At 39.8% G+C, this 13,854-nt stretch overlaps 1 protein-coding gene across 1 annotated transcript in view; it reads left to right on the top strand.

Annotated features, from left to right (window-relative positions):
• Positions 1–734: 734 nt before the first annotated feature.
• TRAK1 (trafficking kinesin protein 1) overlaps positions 735–13,854 on the top strand; it is a 257,382-nt gene continuing 244,262 nt past the window's right edge. The window contains exon 1 of the mRNA XM_056800219.1: positions 735–873. The gene's annotated coding sequence lies outside the window, so the exon portion shown is untranslated. The remainder of the gene's footprint in view (positions 874–13,854) is intronic.

The raw sequence follows: 13,854 nt of genomic DNA, 5'->3' as shown, positions 1-13,854 counted from the left end.
CGGCCTGATGGCAGGAGGGGAAGGGAGGGGGAAGGGAGGGAGGGAGGAAGAGGGAGGGAACTAGGAGCGTCAATGAATGACGGCAGCTGAATGAGGAACCAGCCCAGGGCCCGGAGAAAGCAATGGCGAGAGGGATTCCTGGGGCGCGGGCGGCAGCAGCAGCAGCAGCAGCAGCAGCCACAGGCCGTCGGGGGCTTCCTCTCTGCTCTTCGCTGCTTTTGCGTGCCTAACTCCAGCCAAGTATTAACAACTCGGCCTCCCGCCAGCGTAGGCCAGCAGCGCTGGAACCAACCCCCCACGCTAGAAGCGGAGAGCGCCTGCCCTTGAGGAGCAGCGGCCAACTGGCGCGCGGGGTGAACGGGGAGCCGGGATCAGCCGGAGCCGAAGCATCCCCAGAAGCCGCAGCATCCTGGGACCAGGAGCACGAGCCAGTGGCCGGAGGCTCCCTCCGGCTGCCATCGAAGGCACTTGCGCTGGGGAGCTCGTCTCTAGTGGGAGGACGCATCGTCCAGCTGCTCTACGGGAAGCAGGCAGAGTCCTGCTTCTGCGGTCTCTGGCCAACCTGCCCTCTTTCCTGGCTGAGGGGCCGGGGCACCGGCACATGCCTAGCGGCCAGCTGCGGGAGTAGCCCAGAGCCGGTAGGGTCTGGGATAGCGCAGTTCTCCTTCGCCGCCCATGTGCGCAAACCCATCACGCAGAGAGGGGCGATCCGTTACCAGCAGCCGAGGAACCGGCCCAGGCTTGCCCCTCGAGCTCTGCAGCTGCCCGGGAGGGCATTTAGAGACTCTGGCCGTCGCCGCTTCCCCTCCTGAGATCAGAAACACCCCCACTCACCCCCTACGTTCTGGTTAGTTGGAGAGAGCCTGCACCCGGGTGAGTTACTGACTGTTGTTTGGGTTCCGGCCGGCTGTTGGCAGTGCATACCGATTGGGGGGCTGGAGATCTGGGGCGAGGAAAGCCCGTGGTAGACTTTCCCTGCCTATGTTGCCCAATAATAACATTTTGCCCGATGTCTTGGTGTCCGAACGTTTTTTAATTCCTTGTCCAATCTTTCCCCACCCCCCTCTACTTACAGAGGGAAAACAAATCTTGGGTGGGGGTGGAGAGAGCGCTGTTTGATTGTTCACTTTGCTTTCTACCTTGGACCGTAGCGATACTGGAATAATAAATAACCTACCTTACTGCCTTAGTCATCTGTGTGCCTGGGTCATCTTCTATTATCTGCATCAGGGGATAGATGTACAGAAGCAATGGTGGGGGAGGGGGAAGCGGGAGAAAGGAGTGTTGGGTGGCTAGGAAACATCAGCATTGACTAGAATTTAGTTTACAGACTCTGTATTCCACAAGAGGGGAACAGATTGGGTCACCCTCCCTGAACTCTGGCACCTTCACACTTGTGTGGTACATGACACTGAGACGACCTTCAAGGAGAGAAATTGAAAAAAGCCTGAGTGCCGGGGCTCCCTGGATTTCTCCTCACTCTTTTCCAGTAACCTGGGAGGGCTTCATTTATGGTTCAGTTTATTCACTTATTTCAAAAAACGGAAATCTCTTGAAATAATAGCCAGTCGTTATAGAACAGTTTTCATCCTGCATTTGGTATTTCTAGGCTCTTACGTTCCTTTGGAGCTCCAAAAATTCCAGGATCCCTTTAGAGTCCTTTACTGCCTCCCCCCCCCCCCTCCCTGCAATTTGATCATTAACTCTAAGGTTACTTCTTTCTACTTTGTATGTATTTAATTATGTACCTGCTGTCAGCCCGGTAAACTCCTTGAGAACAGGGTGTGTTTTTGCCGTTTTGTCTTGCTTTGTTTTCCAATAGTTCGCTCTGCCTGGGAGAAGTGCTTAATAAGTGCTTTCTGATTGGTTGATTAGAGTGGCTGGGTCCTGGAGGGTAGAGACTGACTGAATTCAACTTTGTTTATCCGTCCTAGGTCTAGCTTGGTGCCTTGCACATCATGGGCATGATGTTTGTGGGTTTTAGTTTATTTTTATTTCCTAAAGGATGGTCCTAAGAACAATAAATATTTTTTTTTCTTTAAAGACCAGGGATATCAGGTGACTTTAGAACATCTTAGCAATTAAGCCTTCAAGTTTTAGATTGACAGATGATCCAAATGGTCTGTAAGTATATATAATATATGCACACTCACATCTACACATGCTACGTTCTTTTTTGGAATGGGAACTCAGAGATCTCTTAAAAACAACAACAACCAGGCACAGAGATGGGAGGTTCTGGGTTCAAATGTGGTCTCAGACACTTCCTAGCAGTGTGACCCTGGGCAAGTCACTTAACCCCCATTGCCTAGCCCTTAACCATTCTTCTGCCTTGGGACCAATACACAATATTGATTCTTTATTATGTGTGTCACACTTTTATTTATTTTTTAAGTTCATTTAATTAATTAAAAGTTTTCTAGGGTTCCATGATTCATGTTTTTTCCCTCCTCTCCTCCTACCCTCCTCCTGTAGCCAACGAACAATTCCCACAGTATTGATTCTAATTTAGAAGGTAAGGATTAAAAAACAAAACAAAACCCAATAACCATGATAAGCTAATAATACTATATTCACACATTTAGAATTCTCATTTCCCTAGGCCAAGTGCATTTTAATCTTTTATTTATTCCTTTTTGCCTATTGATGAAAGCATGCTGGGGTCTACTAGATGATCTGAGGATATAGAGCAAAATTCAACCCCACAACCTTCCCCCCCCCCCCAAAGCTTCATTGTAGCTAATAGGTTCAATTTCTTTTTCACACTCATTTGTTTTTAAGTAGGAAGTGTTGAGAAGCTTCATGAATTGACTAAGCTGTCACTAGTAAAAGAAAGAATTGAAAGGTTTAAGTTATCAGTGAAACTACATAATAAGACTGAACAATACAGTATATTTATAAAGTCTTATGTGCAGAGACAGATTTGATTTCTAGACCCAGCACTACCATTGTTACCTTCTTTGCAAAATGCAGGCATTGGATTTAGTGGTTGTTTTCTAAGGTTCCTAATGGAGTTAGTGTTCTGCTATTCAGACTTTGAGTAGTGATCTGCAGGCAGGACTGCTGATTGTGCTGCTGCATAAAGGTAGTTTAGACTGACAAAAAAGCTTCTTTATGAAAATAACAAACCTTTTGTAACTCTAAGCTAATTACATCGGAGCTGAAAACCGAGAGAGGTGTGAATTTAGGGCCTTGATTATCATTAACCTTGGTGACTCAAATTCATTGACTGCAGCTGGATTTTGGCAGGGTGAGATTTTCATCTGGCACTAGAATGAATATTATATCCTCTTTGGCACCTCAGGGAAAGGGGATTTGGTTTCCTGTCTCAAACCAGAATTGGGGAGCTATGGCTAAGAGCTATTGTGTTTCTAATTCTCTTTTGGGGGTAGACAAGAGGACTGGATTTGAGTTGAAATTGAGTTCTAGTCCTGTCACAAACTGTGACTTTGGGCTACCACTCAATCTGTTTTCTTAACTATAAAATGGGGAGAAAGAAAGAGTAGAATAGTAAATAGGGAATCATCTGTGGATTCAGGAAGATTTGGGCTTTTGTCTCTCACCTCTACCATATGTTCCTGGGCGTGTTCAACTTTTTAGCGCCCTGGGTTACTCCCTGACTTGATAAATCAGGAGAAGTTGCCCATATGAATTACAGTTTCCATCTCCTGGGAATTCCTCACACTGATAAAATCTCAAATTCTGACTAAAGGAAATGAAGATAATGTGTTTTGTCTTCCTTTTCTTTGAAGATCCAACCAGAAAAATTTGTGGAAGCATCAGGGTATTATGCAAATATTTACTTGTTCCTTGAAGAGCATACTTCCACAACACATGTAACTATTGTATGTCTTAGTAGCCAGGCTGTGGCAGTAGTTCTGACTAAAAAAGATTTACCTTGTGGTCAATCTGGTAAGACATCTCTTCACAGCTATTGTATTGTTCTTAGTTTTGCCCTTGGGGTCAAACAGATCAAACCTCCAATGTAGAACACCTTAAATACTCAAAGGCAACATCTCCCAGCTAGCCTTCTCACTTCCTTCCACCTTTGGTTCAGTATAATCAACAAAGATTGATGAAGTGCCTATTCTATGTCAGACCCTATGCTAGATTGGGGATACCAAGACAGAAGCACTACAGCCCTTACCCTCAAGAACTTTATATTCTCCTGAAAATTTTTATTAAATGTTTTTTATTTTAAAAAACTCTTACCTTCCATCTTAGAATCATTACTATGTATTGGTTCCAAGGCAGAAGAGCAGTAAGGACTAGATAATGGCAGTTAAATGACTTGCCCAGGGTCACACAGCTGGGAAGTGTCTGAAGTTACATTTGAACCCAGAACCTCCTGTCTCTATGTCTGGTGCTCAATCCACTGAGCCACTCAGCTGCCCCCTCTATTGAGATTAATATAGATAATAGTATCCAAATTTAGCAAGGCTGATGATCCTTGGATATCAGGTTTACAGTCTGTTGCTAGGCTGGTCCTTAAGGCTTCTCCAGTTTGGTAGATTTTGTACCAGGTTTTACTCCACTGGCATCGCCTTCAAGAACTCAGGTGTCACCTCTGCAATATAATGAGATATTGGAAGATTAATGCAGAGACATTCTTTCTTTCTTTCCAAAATTAATTTGTATTGCCTTTTGTGAATGAATGAACGAATGAATGAAAAAGGCATTTATATGCTATAGTCTGGTCATACAAATACAAAAATGAGAGTCCCTGTCTTCAAAATACTTCCTTTCCTTGGAAGTAGAGGAAATAATACTTAAAGGAAGGGGGGTTTGACTATGGGTTGTCCTGGGGGTGGTGAGTAAATCTACAGGGTAACTGTAGCCAATTAAGTTGCTCTTTCAGAAGCGATAGTAATATTATTTTTGACTACTGTGCTTGGAGCAGGACATAGACTGTTAGGGAAAGGAGAACTATGGTTGACTGACTGTTAATTGTTCATATTCTTACAGTATGTATGTATGATTTTATTCCCTCACTATGTATTTCCTGGGGCAAGTAGGTGGTTCAGTGGATAAGGTTTGGAGTCAGGAAGACTCATCTTTCTGAGTTCAAATCTTGTCTCAGACACTTACTAGCTGTGTGACCCTAGTCAAGTCACTTAATCCTGTTGGCCTCAGTTTCCACATCTGTAAAATGAGCTGTAGAAGGAAATGGTAAATCACTCTAGTATTTGCCAAGAAGACCTCAAATAGGGTCAAAAAGAGTCAGACACAACTGAAAAACAATGCAACCACAATACAGTATGTTTTCTCCAAGAGCAAACTAGGAAGAACATGGATATAGGAAGATAGGCCAGCCAAGATTCTTCTAGATAAATAAGTACAGTAATTTTTTCCCCTCTTTGGCTTTAAATGAGACGGGAATTGGTGAAAGGACTTTATTTGAAAGACATTGGTTTTTAAAATATTTATTAAACATCTACTATATAATAATTCACCACTAGTTTGCTGAAATACAAAGCTCTAGAGTAAAAAACAAACTCTGGTCTCAGTATTCTGGTTAAGTTACTATTCTCTAAGAGTAGAAATCACTTTCAATTTTGAAAAAGAAATCAGCTATTTTGCCTTTTATTTAGTATTACCTTAAGTGGAGCTCAGCTCTATCTATGATAGCTGGAATTTTTGCTCAGAAGAGACAGCAATGTTATTTTAGTATATCAACTCTTAGAAGGCTGAGAATGAGATACAGTTTAAAGAATGCTTAAGGTATAATCCCACCTCTGACATTTACTACAAGTAAAACAGCTTAGACCAGCCCCATAAACTTCCTTGGCCTTTTGTAAAAGGAAAAAGTTGAGATTCTGGGCACCCTTTTCATCTGTATATCAGAGCCTATGATGGATTAATGTCAAAGGATAGAAGAAATTGTTGGCAGTTAATCACCTGGTTCTTCCTAGAACTGCTGCTGTTCTTGGCCCAATTTAAATGGATCTGACCCAGTACTTACAACACTGGTCAAAACCCCTCCAAAACAACCCCCAAGTTCTGGTTTTGTAGGAGTTTGCTCTTACAGCAATGACCAATATGGAAGTGTGTTTTATGTGACGATACAAAATCCTTGAAATGTTTGTGTGGAAGAGGATAGAGAAGAGGGATATTGTCAGCTGATTTACTTGGTGTTAATTTTGGTGTTAATTCAGACTAGGAATGAGAATGCCTACCCTAATAGACTATGGTTAGATAAAAGAGGCTTAACTGAATTATGCTATTGCAATATGAAATACAGCAAAAACCTGTCTGCCTTCTGCTCCCATCCCCTTCTCAAATTTGTAACCAGCACATTTGTAGGAAGGTTAGGGGCGGGAGGGAAATGGGGACCAGTCTGTGTTCTCAGTTTTTTAAAATGTCTGGTTGATACTATTTTATAAAATCATTGTTAATTTTGAATTACCCCCACCATTAAGAGAACCCTCTCATAATAAAATATATTAAGCAAAATAAAGCAGAAACCTGCTCTCCACCTGACACAAAATGCAGCAATTGGCCCTCATTGTCCACCATCTTTTCCCAAGAGGAGGCCATCCTACCATATTTTCAAAGGGATTTGAGCCTTCCTATTCTGGAAGCACAATGTAGTAACTCCAGGTAGTTGCTAAGTGTTTCCTGGTTTATCTTGCTTTGTCATGAGTAGCTAGGCATTTGCTATAATGAGCAGCAGCATCCACAGGTAAACAATTGGCCTCTAAAATCTGATATATTTGTTTCTGGCCAAAATTTATTTGCTGAGTGTCAACTTACCATCCTTTCTTTATAAGATACGATGTTTCAACCCAGGCTAGGGAAAGTTATCACTTATGGTAACCTTACTACATGTTTATTTAAACTACTTCTTAAAGTTTTTACAGAAGTAAAACTTGTCTGTTTCTTCAGGAAAGAACAGATAGATACATCAAAGATGTTTGAGTACATCTGTTGGCATCTGGACTGACACATAATAACCGATACTGCATCCACCTCACTCATTTGGCCTTTCAACACTTGAAAAGAAACAGGACTCAGGAAAAATTCACATTGGATAAAGTTATATAAGAAATCAGCCACATAATAAAAAGATGTGGCCATTTTTTCTTTGGAAGGGGAGCTCATAAATTAAGTCTCTCTTAGTGGAAGTTAACTTGGTTCTAATGAGAACAACATTTCTTTATGGAGGAATCAATTTGTGATTATGAAACCTTTAAGCTTCATCAATAGATCAAGTCACCAGAAGAGATTGATTAGAGTCCTTCTAAATATATTTTATAAAGGGGTGTGCGATGGCATTTCTCCAATAACAAAAGAAGCTCACATAATTGTTTGCTAAATGTAGCCCTTGAGGTAGGAGAATAGTTGAATGACCAGTTTTGACAAAACTAGTTTGACTTTCTTTTTAGTCATTCTTGGAACAATTGCTTCTGGGTCTAGAAAATTAGAAACCAATTAGTCTACTTACCTACCTATCTCTTTCTCCTTTCTTTCCTTCTTTCCTTCTTTCCTTCCTTCTTTCTTTCTTTCTTTCTTTCTTTCTTTCTTTCTTTCTTTCTTTCTTTCTTTCTTTCTTTCTTTCTTTCTTTCTTTCTTTCTTTCTTTCTTTCTTTCTTTCTTTCTTTCTTTCTTCCTTCCTTCCTTCCTTCCTTCCTTCCTTCCTTCCTTCCTTCCTTCCTTCCTTCCTTCCTTCCTTCCTTCCTTCCTTCCTTCCTTCCTTCCTTCCTTCCTTCCTCCTTCCTTCCTTCCTTCCTTCCTTCCTTCTTTCCTTTCTTTCTTTCTTTCTTTCTTTCTTTCTTTCTTTCTTTCTTTCTTTCTTTCTTTCTTTCTTTCTTTCTTTCTTTCTTTCTTTCTTTCTTTCTTTCTTTCTTTCTTTCTTTCTTTCTTTCTTTCTTTCTTTTCTTTCTTTTCTTTCTTTCTTTCTTTCTTTCTTTCTTTCTTTCTTTCTTTCTTTCTTTCTTCTTTCTTTCTTTCTTTCTTTCTTTCTTTCTTTCTTTCTTTCTTTCTTCATATGTACACACATATATGACATATACACATTTACACACATATAAATGTGTGTGTGCTTATGTAGCTAGGTGGCAAAATGGATAGAGTACTAAACCTGGAATCAGGAAGACTCATCTTTCTGAGTTCACATCTGACTTCAGATATTAGCTCTATAATCCTGGGCAAGCCACTTAACCAAATGCCTCAGTTTTTTTTATTTGTAAAATGAAAGCAACAATAACTAAAATGTTAAGCCAGTCATATAAACATGTATTAATATTTGCTATGTGCCAGGCATTATGCTAAAATCTAGTGGTAGAAATAAAAAAAAAGAAATTCCCTGCTATCAAGGAACTTATGATCTAGTTAAAAGGAAGGGAGTGAGAAGGAAAGTATGAGGAGGAATGATGGAGAAATGCATCTGTGTGGGGAAAGAAGAGAAGAGATGGCTACCCTGGTTACCTCAAATAGAGGTTTTGAGAGGAGCCCTTTTTTTCATTCCTCAATCAGGACTCCTAGGGGACAGGTGAGTACTAAGGCTGAGTCAATCTTACAGGAAGAACAAGTTCCTGATGATGACATAACACATACATTTCCCCCTGAAAAATCAATTTCAACCCTGGAGCAAATTATGAAAGCCTGAAAGGGTATGAAGGGGCAGCTAGGTGGTTCAATGGATAGAGAGCCAGATGAGATGGGAGTTATTGGGTTAAAATCTGGCATCAGACACTTTCTAACTGTGTATCCCTGGACAAGTCATTTAACTCCAAATGCTGAGCCCTCACTGCTCTTCTGCCCTGGAATGGACACTTGTATTGATTCTAAAGTGGAAAGTGAATTTAAAAAACAAACAAACAAAAAACCTTGAAGAGCCTATGTAAGGTTCAGTAGAACCTGGAAGTATGAGAGTTAGGTTCTCTTGAGTTACAAACAACTTGCTGTATGATCTTGGGCAAGTCATGTGCTATTTTTAGGCCATCATTGTAGGTTCCTAGATCAAGAGCTTCAAGGGGCTTTGGACACCATCTAGTTTCACCCACCCCTACCCCATTTGACAGATGAGGAAACCAAGGCCCAGAATGGTTCAGTAAATTTCCTGAGGACACATAGGCCCTAAATAAGTAGCAAAGCCAGGATTCTAGTGGAGTTCTCCCATTCTGTTCTGCAATCTTTTCCCTTCCCCACCTTTTTCAAGTTCCTGCCATCTCTTGAATTTTCCTCCAGACATTAGAAGGAGATGAAAAATGTCCCTGCTAGAGGAAAGGTAGGTTGAGTATGAAATACCTAAGGAAAATGTCTCCTTCTATCCAGAGAAATAGAAACAAAATAATTCTTAACACTCATGTGGGGGACATGAAAGGGAGTAGGGGATAGAAAGTGGAGAGGGATTTGAAAAGGGAAAAACAATTGGGATGAATATAACCTAGTTTATAATTATTAGGGTATTTGGGGATTCTTGCAATAGGATTAAATTGAGAGCTCATGAAAACCTACTTGAAAACCTTATTCTTCTGGTAATGAAGATATCTGTTAATGAATCAGACCTTTGATTGGTCCCAATGTAAGTGATAGTATTCCTTGTTTTTGGACAATATGGATCACATGGGGGTGCACTAGGGAAGTTTTCAAAAGTCCACTGGCTCATCCAGAAAAGCAACTTATTGATTGCTGATAGATCAGTCTTTTTGAAATTTGTTTATACAATTGAAGCTGGCCAATACCTGGGATATATCTAAATCAGATTTGGTTTTGTTTTTCTTTCCTTCAAGTTTGGAGAGAGGGCTAACTGATTAAGGGTACCTTAATTTCCCCCTCCCTCCCTTCCCATAATTTAGGGCTTCTTTAACTGGGGCATAGAGGCAGTATATGGCACAGTAGATAGAGGGTTGGACCCGAAGTCAGGAAGATTCATCTTTGTGAGTTCAAATCATGACTAAACAGCAACAACTCAGGTATTTACTAGCTGTGTGACCCTAGACTAGTCACTTACCCCCATTTACCTCAGTTCCTCATCTGTGAAATGAGCTGGAGAAGGAAATGGCAAACCATTCTAGTATCTTTGCTGAGAAAATATCAAATGGGGTCATAATGAGTTGGACATGATAGAAACAACTAACAAAAGCTGAAGTTTAAGGACCAGTTCTCTGCAATGGATTTCAGGGGAGTCCATGAGCATGCATATAAAAAAAATATATCTTTATTTTCATTAACCTCAAATTGAAATTTAACATATCCTTCAGCCTTGAATTACAAAAGAAAACATGATTCTGAGAAGTTACTAGGCTTCAATAGATTGTCAGGATCTGTGATGAGAGGTTAAAAACTGCTTCACTAATTGGTCTCCCTCACCATCTACTCCCAAAATTCACTCCTCCATATGGTGGTGCTGAGGATATTTTTCTCCATTCTCAAAGTTTTTTCAATTTAGTAATTTTTTTACTTCTAGAATAGTCATTTTTATGTTTATTGTTGTGCATGACATGGTAATTCTGAGCATTTTATAGATGACAAAATGGAGAAGTTGATGCCCACAGTCACATAACTAAAAAGTAGATAAGGGTTACTGGTCCGCCTGGTTCCTATTTTAGTGTTCTTGGAATATTGTAGTCATTGTACATTAGAAAATGTGTTCCTTCTGGCAAGAAACATAGGTGGGCAACTTTTTCTAGCATTCTTTTTTGTCTTTGTATCCCTTGTGTCTCAGAAAAATAGTTCAGAAAAAATTATTTCTTGAATTGAATGATCATTTTTGGTCTCATCTCTACTTTTTAGAAGCCCTAATTTTCAAGGCTCAGCTCAGGTACTTCCTCTTACACAAAGATCCCACCTCCATCCAACCTCAATTGTTAGGATACTCCCCCCTCCTGACATTTCTTTGGATGTACCTCATATGTATTTGAGTACAAGCTATATCTATTGTCCTTTCTCCACCCCCTGTAAGATGCAAGTTCCTCAAGTTCGTACCCATTTAGCTTTTTATTGTCTTGTCCAGTGTTTTATGATGCTTACTTAATAAATGCTTTCTGAACTCAATTGAAGAAATAGGTTTTTTTAAACGAGAGTGTGACAGTAAACTCCAAGGAAAGACGTCATTGTAGGTGACGTAGTTTGGCCTCAACTTTATTGTGGCCCCGGGTGACTGACCTATTTGGATCCTGAATGTGTATGAAAAATGAATGAACAGTGAACTCCAAAATCATCAGCCTAATTGATGCCTTTGCTGGCACCACTAGCCAGCCTCTCTTCCAGGTGAAGTGGCCCTTTGATGTAGCCGGGGTAATTTAATCTGCTATAGGTACTGCCATGATGAGGGAGTGTGGGGATGGGAGGTGAGGAGCAGTTAGATCCTTGTGATTTGGTTTGGCTATTCAGGCTGAAAAAAATGTATAGATCAATTTAAGAATGGAACCAAGATGGAAAGCTAATGGTATGAAGGAGGGATAAATAACTACAAATGGATAGGATTCCAAGACTTTTGAAGGTTTGTTTTTTTTTTTTTTTGGTGAGGAGAGGGGAAGATCTAATCTTCCCATCCCTGATCCAGTTTAGTATTTCATCCTTGCTCAGGTGGTAAACCCTAAATTGCTCTATCACTGGCTATATAGTTTGATAGGGGTAGAGAGGGAAATGGAGAAACCAAGCTTGCTAAGAAATTCTGGATGTTTCTTTGTGAAAACAAATTATATTTGTTTGTTATGTGTAAAATATAACTTTAGGTTTGGACTGGGAACCATCTAGAAATGAGAAAATCTAGCTAATCTCAAAAGTGGTCTCAGAATTTGTTCCTTTTCTATATCGACTTTCCCTAGTGTGTAGACAACACCAAGGTGATAAAAGCACACTCTCCAATAGTTAGGACTTCTGAATTCTCATTTTAAGCTCCCAAAGCCAGATCTATTAAAGAAAATCTAAAATTTCTATATTATTTATTGTAGTTTGTTTTTACTGACTATAATCTTTTCCCCAAGTTAACCCAGGGAACCATCCCAATAGCTAAAAAAAGAAAAGAAAAGGGAGGAAAATCAGTTCTACAAAACTGAGATTCTGACTGTATAGTAAGCATTCCACTCCCATAGTCCCCTGCCTCTGCAGAGAAGGAGTTCAGTATATTTTATCTCTTTCTCAGCTCTTCTTCAGGGTCAAGTCTGCTTGTTATACTTAGGCAGCATTTAAATTTGTTTTTGTCTTGTTCAAAAGCCTTTTCATCCTTTTTTCCTTTTTGTTGATCTCAAAATATTCAGCAACCACAACCTTTTCTTTTTGAGTAGTGAGAAATTACTTAAGGAAGGGAGAAAGGTTCATTTTTTATTTCCATTTTTCTAATAACTGTTGTGAAAGTCGAGGTTAGTTACTCTTCTTTACTAAAAAGTGATCAAAGATTGCTAAAGGCCCCTAAGAGAAGCATTACAAGATTCCCTACCTCTCTTTTCCCCTCCTCTCTTCTTTCCCTTCTTCCTCTCCCTTTCTTTCATCGAGGAAAAAAAAAGTCAGTAAATTTTATGAATCATTTTGGAAGTTCACAATTTCTTTTATTTGACTTTCTAGTCTGAAAATGGATGTTGAAGGCAATGTCTCACATATAAATATCTGCACAATTTTGTGCTGCTGGATTAAATCCGGGAAGACCTTAAAACCATGTCACAGAGTCAGGGATTGTTTTGTGATGGAGGAGGTATCTGTTTACTGTTACTGTGTTACTTGGTGTAATTAATTCATTCTGTTACTTTGAGTGTATTCATTACATCCCAGTCATTCTTGGGACTCTTAGGAAGAGGAGGTGGGGAAGAAAGCAGGGGTTTGTGATACTAACTGGTTAGAATCCATAAGGATTAAGATTTAAAAAATGTTTTAAAGTTCCAGAGGAAATAAGCAGGATAATGATTAAAAGGAAAGACTTGGGGTGGGGGGTGAAGGAAGGAAAATGAGCAATTTTATTCTGTGACTCACAGATAACATAATTGTCTGTCTGTTCTTTTCAGATCCAAGTTTTCTAAGGCAGTTAATATAATGAATTTCATAGAAGAAAAAGCAGTTTAGGCCAAATACTCAATAGACCTCTTTCTAAACCTTTGTCTCATCTTTCTAGCAATGGTTATAATTTTTTGAGGCAAATGTTTAATACTAATGAGAATCACACATTTTACTTATAATTGTATTTTTAAAATGAATTACAGACTTAGCCCTGAAGGTCTATTAAAAGTAAGTAGTGGGGGCAGCCAGGTGGTTCCCAGGCTAGAGATGGGAGGTCCTAGGTTCAAATCCAACCTCAGATACTTCCTAACTGTAAAGTCACTTCATTCCCATTGCATTAACCCTTACCATAGCTTTGCCTTGGAACCAACACACAGCATTGATTCTAAAATGGAAGCTAAGGGTTAAAAAAAAGTAAATAGAATATGTTTCATTAGATTGGGAGGTACAAGGTACCTTTGTAAGCTTCTGCGCCAACCTCTGTGTTTTATAGATAAGGAAACTTGAGGGCCAAGGGAGCTTAAATGACGTTCCTAAGGTTACCCAGGTATTAAATAGGAGAGGTAGATCTTCTTCCTCCAAATCCAGTTTGTAGTTGGCCTCAACTTGCCACTTGCTGTTGTGGTACAAAATTGATAGTGGTCTAAGATTTTATGCTTCTCGGCAATTAGAGGCTTTGAATGTGATGAGTAATACCTACCGGTGGGATGTTGTTGCTAAAACATAACTTTGAAATAAGATGCTCTATTGCCTGTCATTATAATCCAGGGTATCCCAAAAGTCCTAGTGCAGTTTTGTAAAAATTAAAATTGGTTTCACTAAATATGAGTTAAAAAAATAAGATTGTGGTATCTGTTTATAAAATTAACTCTTAAGTCACCAGGCTGTTAGTTGCTCTTAACAGTTTAGTTTAATAGA

This window comes from Monodelphis domestica, chromosome 5 (genome assembly GCF_027887165.1).
Source record: "Monodelphis domestica isolate mMonDom1 chromosome 5, mMonDom1.pri, whole genome shotgun sequence".
Classification (NCBI taxonomy): Eukaryota; Metazoa; Chordata; class Mammalia; order Didelphimorphia; family Didelphidae; genus Monodelphis; species Monodelphis domestica.
This window is presented reverse-complemented; position numbering and strand designations above follow the sequence as displayed.